General features: G+C 42.7%; 2 pseudogenes; one reads left to right on the top strand and one right to left on the bottom strand.

Moving 5' to 3' along the window:
* Positions 1-3,311: 3,311 nt before the first annotated feature.
* On the bottom strand, positions 3,312-3,430 carry LOC134946226 (5S ribosomal RNA; annotated as a pseudogene).
* A 1,874-nt stretch (positions 3,431-5,304) lies between these two features.
* Positions 5,305-5,423, top strand: LOC134947329 (5S ribosomal RNA; annotated as a pseudogene).
* The last annotated feature ends 1,566 nt before the right edge of the window (positions 5,424-6,989 follow it).

Genomic DNA, 6,989 nt, shown 5'->3' with positions numbered 1-6,989 from the left:
CATATCGCCAATGCCGGATACCACCCGGGAATTGGAAATGGGTACTTCCTGGGTGGCATCTGTCATTGGACCCTAACTGCAGGCTTCCTGACCCGGCAATTTGCCGGGTCTGTTGCCATAGCAGCGGCGGGGGCGGCACTGGGAGATAAGCTCTTCTCTGCACCGTCTCTCCCTATGTAGTGAACGGGTCCCGGGTCGCATCGATCCGGTATTCAACCCGGAAATAACACTGCTTTATTCCCGGGCTGAATTACCGGGTCAAGCGACCCGGGAATTCCACCATGGCCCTTTCACACTGACCCGTGTCGACCTGGCAATATGCCGGGTCGATACCGGGTTATTTGTGCGGTGTGAAAGTGGTATTAGAGGTCTTATAAATGGGTGCTGTACAGTAAAGAAGATCTACACTATGGGTCTTCAACCTGCAGCCCTCCAGCTGCTGTGGGACTACACATTCCAGCATGCCATGCCACAGTTTTGCTATTAAGGCATGCTAAATCTGAGGCAGGGCATGCTGGGATGTGTAGTTCCTAGCTGGAGGGCCGCAGGTTGAAAACCCATGGTGGAGCTGGAGGGCCGCAGGTTGAAGACCCGTGATCTACACCGTCTAGCTAGTCATTAGGTCAACCCCACATGGTCTACCTGTATTAGGAGTCGAAAGGTCGACAGGTAAAAGACAGTGGATAAGGTTGACGGGTACAAAACAACATGACAATGAACAAAAATGGTCAACACAAGTTTTTTATTTTGTAAGTTTAACCATAGCTAATCGCAGTCAGTGGAAACGTGTACCATCGCGGGCTCGCGCTCCATGCTTCAGGTAAGGTGGCTCGCTGTTCTCGCCACAGGTTTCTGTTCACAATCGTAGTCCACGTGGTTAGTAGATCAAGCCATTGTCATGTCGATAGTATGGGATTGACTACCCACCTAGACACTGTCGACCTATACATTAGAACCCTTAGAAATCCTGTCCTTTTCACCACTGGATGTTGTACTGTTGTATGGAAGCTCTCTTTAAAATCGTCGGTAAGCAAATGCTTTCAAACATTTTAATAAGGAGAAATCTGGTTTGGAGAATGGAATCTGCAACCATGTGTGACTAAAATGAAAGGAATAGGAGTGACAGCAACCGCACACAAATGTAGGGAATGAATAAACTGAGGTAGAGCGATGTGTGATGGAGAGATGACGCCAGGGGAGAGTGAGGATTGTTTAATTTTGCAGAAAAATCTAAAATGGAACAAAGACCATATTTTTTTTATGTTAAAAAAAAAAAATGGTAAAATAATCAAATTTCAAAAGACCTCAGGTTAATCACTGCATGCTGCTGAATACTGCATATTAGAAGTCCCAAATTCACGGAATAATGATGAGACCATTTGGAGGTTAATTGCAGAAACGCGTTATCAATAGTTGGATGCCCCATCCATGATACATGTATCTTCTGTTCTCAACGGCCTCCCAGTGAATAATGTCTGCAAGGCGCTTGTTTTGCTTATTTATGGTAGGAAGACATGATTCATTATATATATATATATATATATATATATATATATATATTGGATAAGATAATCTTAAGCGACCGCTGGTGACGTATAAGCAACAGTCGATTGAGTATTCTATAAAAAGATAAATACAAAGTTTTATTCTGGATTAACACTAAAATAGACAGATTAAAAAAACGCACAAGATAAAAAGTTACATAGAAATACTGCCTAGGTTCTACTTAAAAATATCAAAGAAAAAATATATGCAATGCAGCATGGAATAAAAAGGTGATTCAAAAAGGATACTTAAATTTTAGAGGAGAGGTTGATCAGGTATCACTCAACACGTTTCATCCGATTGGACTTCATCAAGGGGTGGTATATAAATGGGACAAAACACCTATACAGTATATACCCATTATAGTTGGGGGAGTGATATGTTACATCACTTGCTGTAATTATGTCATTAAGAGCTAGGAGTAAAGAATCGTACATTGGCCATATTCTACAAACGAGGGCTTATGGGGGGCCAAACCGCTATGTTTATATTCTAATATATACACAGAAAAGTGTTTAAAAGTATGTAAAACATTAGAAGTCGCGGACTTCCTGTCCGGGGCGTGTGTGACGTCACTTCCGCCCCACTTCCGGTGTCCAGAGCCTCGTATTGCGCATGCACCGGATCGGCGCGGTCAGGATCTCTTTCTGTGCTTCTGCACCATGTTCTCCTGCAATTCCCCTGTAGTGGCCATCTTAAAGGAGTCCCATAAACGCAGACAGTTTCTGTGTCCAATTGTATATCCCAGCAGCCATATTACTGCGGATGATCCTCATTTCAGATATGCATTCTGTCATTGTTGTGTGTCTCCATTTGGGGATTTACTGAATCGGAATTGTAAATTGAGAGTAGTAGTTTAGAGACTAGTTAATGTGTTAGCGCTGTGCATATCATTTATTTATTATTTATATAGCGCACACATATTTCGCAGCGCTTTACAGAGAATATTTGCCCATTAACCTCAGTCCCTGCCCCAGTGGAGCTTACAATCTATATTCCCTACCACATGTACACGCACACACATTCACGCTAGGGTTAATTTTGTTGGAAGCCAATTAACCTACCTGTATATTTTTGGATTGTGGGGGGAAACCGGAGTACCCGGAGGAACCCACACAAGCACGGGGAAAATATACAAACTCCACACAGTTAGGGCCATGGTGGGAATCGAATCTATGACCTCAGTGCTGTGAGGCAGTAATGCTAACCATTACACCGTCCGTGCTGCCCCATGGTTTTAGTTCGTTAGATATATACTAGAATGCATATATGGTAGTGGCTGGTTCAAATAGAACAAGGTTTAAGCAAAATGTCATTCTGATATAGAATGTATATAGAGAGAAAAGATTTAACCTTTGTAATAATACCAGGCTTGTCGCTGGGTTACAAACATTAGATGATGCCCAATAGCAATATCTGAGACACGAATCATATTTCTTCAAGTACCTATCACTATTGTTGCATTTGTCATTTATTTAAATATAATATGAGAGGTAAAACATTGATGAGTAATTGGATCATGATAGGAGCTTTTACATTATAATAGATACTGATCGTGAAATGCTATCACAGTGGAGAGATTAAAAAGAAAAAAAGAGAAGAATGTGCATAAATACATAATGAGCTAGAAAGTTTTGCCCACTGGGATAGTTGCCCAATTTAAAAAAAAAAATGCAGATAGAAGCATACAACATGCTTGGAAAAATATTGAATATATCCATAGGGATGAAGTACTGATTCAAAAAGTGAACCCCTGCCCTTTCCTTGGATTACAGCACCCGGTCTTCCTGGGTAGTCTCCTAACCCCATACTGACAGGGCCCAACACTGCTTGGCTTCCAAGATCAAACGGAATTGGGCATGTCCAGTGTGGTATGGCTGTAGGTACGATATGGGGTGGGAATCGGAAAAAGAAGAGCGAGGTGCTGTGAATGTGAACGTGACAGATCACTCAAGTTCACGGAAAAAAGTAGAGATAGAAAACAGGAAGAAACGGACTGGTATTTCAGGAGCTTGTAGTTCATTGCTTACGTTCACAGGAGAGGAGCTATTTCATAGCTTTCATTAAAGCCGTCTGGGTGAAGGGATCCTATTTTGTAGATGCAGTACATCTCGTGTCTTGATAGAAGGTTTGAAAGGTCACCACCTCTTTCACCTAGTGAGACCATGCATTTAAATGTGAGTTCTTCCGGGTCCAAATTATGATGTACTAGAAAGTGTTTTGAGACTGCATGTGGTTGAACCTTTATTTTTGATGTTCCTAATGTGTTCCTGAATTCAGAGTTTTAAAGGTCTCTCAGTTTTTCCAACATATTTCATTTTGCACGGACACTCCAACATGTAAATCACAGATGGTGTGTTACAATTAATAAATTGTTTGATTCTGAAGTCCTTCTTACAACTCACATTTGAAATGTCTTCCTGTTCGGGTGTAGATATTTACAAACATTACAGCGTCTGCACTTAAAACACCCTACACATTTTGGCATGGATGTTGTGGGTGCCTCACGATTCCTTAACAGGCTCGGTGCAAGAAGGTCTTTAAGATTCTTTGATTTCCTGAAGACAATCTGTGGTTCTCTGGGTAGCTGGTCCTTCAGGATAGGGTCCATAAGTAAGATGTTCCAATGGGTCTTTAATGCTCTCTTAACAGTGCTTTCATATTCGGGGAAAGTAGTACTAACAAGAAATTACATCAAACAGGTCGATATGAATAGTTATGTACATTATAACAGTAACCATCTTCAACAATGGAAAAACAACATCCCTTTTTCGCAATTCAGCAGGATTGCACAAAATTGCAAGTTACCCGAGGACCGCGACAAACTGCTAATCTATATGGAGAGATTCAAGGAAAAAGGATACCCTCAACACATTCTGGAAGAAGCAAACACAAGGACTAAGGCCTTAGAGAGAAAACAACTTTTGAGATATAAACCCAAAGAAACTAAGGAGGATAATGTTCATCACCTATAGTAGACATGAAAGCACTATTAAGAGAGCATTAAAGACCCATTGGAACATCTTGCATATGGACCCTATCCTGAAGGACCATCTACCCAGAGAACCACAGATGGTCTTCAGGAAATCAAAGAGTCTTAAAGACCTTCTTGCACCGAGCCCGTTAAGGAATCGTGAGGCACCCACAACATCCATGCCAAAATGTGTGGGGTGTTTTAAGTGTGGACGCTGTAATGTTTGTAAATATCTACACCCGAACAGGAAGACATTTCAAAATGTGAGTTGTAAGAAGGACTTCAGGTTCAAACAAATTATTAATTGTAACACACTATCTGTGATCTACATGTTGGAATGTCCGTGTAAAATGAAGTATGTTGGAAAAACTGAGAGACCTTTAAAACTCCGAATTCAGGAACACATTAGGAACATCAAAAATAAGGTTCAACCACATGCAGTCTCAAAACACTTTCTAGTACATCATAATTCGGACCCAGAAGAACTCACATTTAAAGGCATCGAACTGGTCTCACCAGGTGAAAGAGGTGGTGACCTTTCAAACCTATCAAGACGGAGATGTACTGGATCTACGAAATAGGATCCCTTCACCCAGACGGCTTTAATAAAAGCTATGAAATAGCTCCTTTCCTGTGAATGTAAGCATGAACTACAAGGTCCTGAAATACCAGTCCGTTTCTTCCTGTTTACTATCTCTACTTTTTTCCGTGAACTTGAGTGATCTGTCACATGTTCACATTCACAGCACCTCGCTCTTCTTTTTCCGATTCCCACCCCATATCGTACCTACAGCCATACCACACTGGGCATGCCCAATTCCATTCGATCTTGGAAGCCAAGCAGTGTTGGGCCCGGTCAGTATGGGGTTAGGAGACTACCCAGGAAGACCGGGTGCTGTAATCCAAGGAAAGGGCAGGGGTTCACTTTTTGAATCGGTACTTAATCCCCATGGATATATCCAATATTTTTCAAGCATGTTGTATGCTTCTTACTATCTGCATTTTTTTTTTAAATTGGGCAACTATCCCAGTGGGCAAAACCTTCTAGCCCATTATTTATTTATGCACATACTTCTCTTTTTTTTTTTCTTTTTTTTTTTATCTTTCCACTGTGATAGCATTTCATGATCAGTATGTATTATAATGTAAAAGCTTCTATCATGATCCAATTACTTATCATTTTTTTTCCTCATATTATATTTAAATAAATGACAAATGCAACAATAGTGATAAGTACTTGAAGAAATATGATCCGTGTCTCAGATATTGCTATTGGGCATCATCTAATGTTTGTAACCCAGTGATAAACCTGGGATTATATCAAAGGTTAAATCTTTTCTCTCTATATACATTCTATATCAGAATGACATTTCTTTTTCATCCACTAGGGGTCACTGGAGTACTCTTGGGATATGGACGGCTTCCACCGGAAGAAGGCACTGAATAAATTAATTTTTGAGACTACTCCTCCCCTCCATATCCTCGAGCACTTCAGTGTTTTTTCTGTGCTCGACACAGTTAGAAGGCATAGTGGAGCTCGTCCACAAAGTATTGGAATTTTTTCTAAGTTTTTTTTTTTTTCCTTTCAAGGATTTCCACGTCCTTTCCCCCCTTCTAACAGGCGTGGGTCAGGGACAGTGGAAGCGGCTGAGAACAGCCGTGAGTGTCGGACCTCTCTGTAAAGAGCTCCCTCACTCCACCTGCAGGCTGCCTTCAAAAAGCTGGACGGAGCTTGGATGAGAAGCCCCGTCATAGACTTTTGTTACGGTCCAGGTATGTTGGGTAGGGGCGGTCAGCTTATGCTGCCGCCCCACTGTTGGGGATTGTATTGGGCATGTTTCACTCACTAACGACCGCTGCCCGGAGCGCGTGTGCATAGGCCGCTTCACGGCTCTATGCAGCGCGCTCTCACTCTCCGCCGCTCCCAGCATCTTAAGTTACCTAGCAGACCGCTGCTCCCTGCGCCGCAGCAGCCGATATGTTCCCCGCTGCCTGGCTACACAGGAGGCCACTCCACTCTATGCTGTGTGTGGCGGGCCGGGAGCGCGTGTGCATAGGCCGCTCCACGGCTCTATGCAGTACGCTCTCTGCTCCCGCTGACCGCCCGCAGCAGCCGAGGAGTTCCCCGCTGCCTTGGCATACAGGTACAGGCCGCTCACACGGCCCTATGCAAAGTTCCGTAGGCCCCGACCCGGTGCTGTACACGGAGGTCGTGGGGGTGGGGGGAGACATTAGCAGTATTGGCAGTGTTAAGCTTTGTAGAAAAACTTGGTACTTAACATGTTTAATGTTCTCCTGTCTGTTCCAGGATTCCTATATTACATCTCGGCTTAAGAGTGGTACTAGGGGAATTTGGGGGTCAGTTTTCTTATTGCTGGCAGGCACTGCACTTGCCTGATATATACAAGGAACTTTGGTGTTATTACTGAGTCGTGCAGACTGTCTGTGTGTAGTTTGTATTGTCTGTCTT

Source organism: Pseudophryne corroboree, chromosome 7 (assembly GCF_028390025.1).
Source record: "Pseudophryne corroboree isolate aPseCor3 chromosome 7, aPseCor3.hap2, whole genome shotgun sequence".
Classification (NCBI taxonomy): Eukaryota; Metazoa; Chordata; class Amphibia; order Anura; family Myobatrachidae; genus Pseudophryne; species Pseudophryne corroboree.
This window is presented reverse-complemented; position numbering and strand designations above follow the sequence as displayed.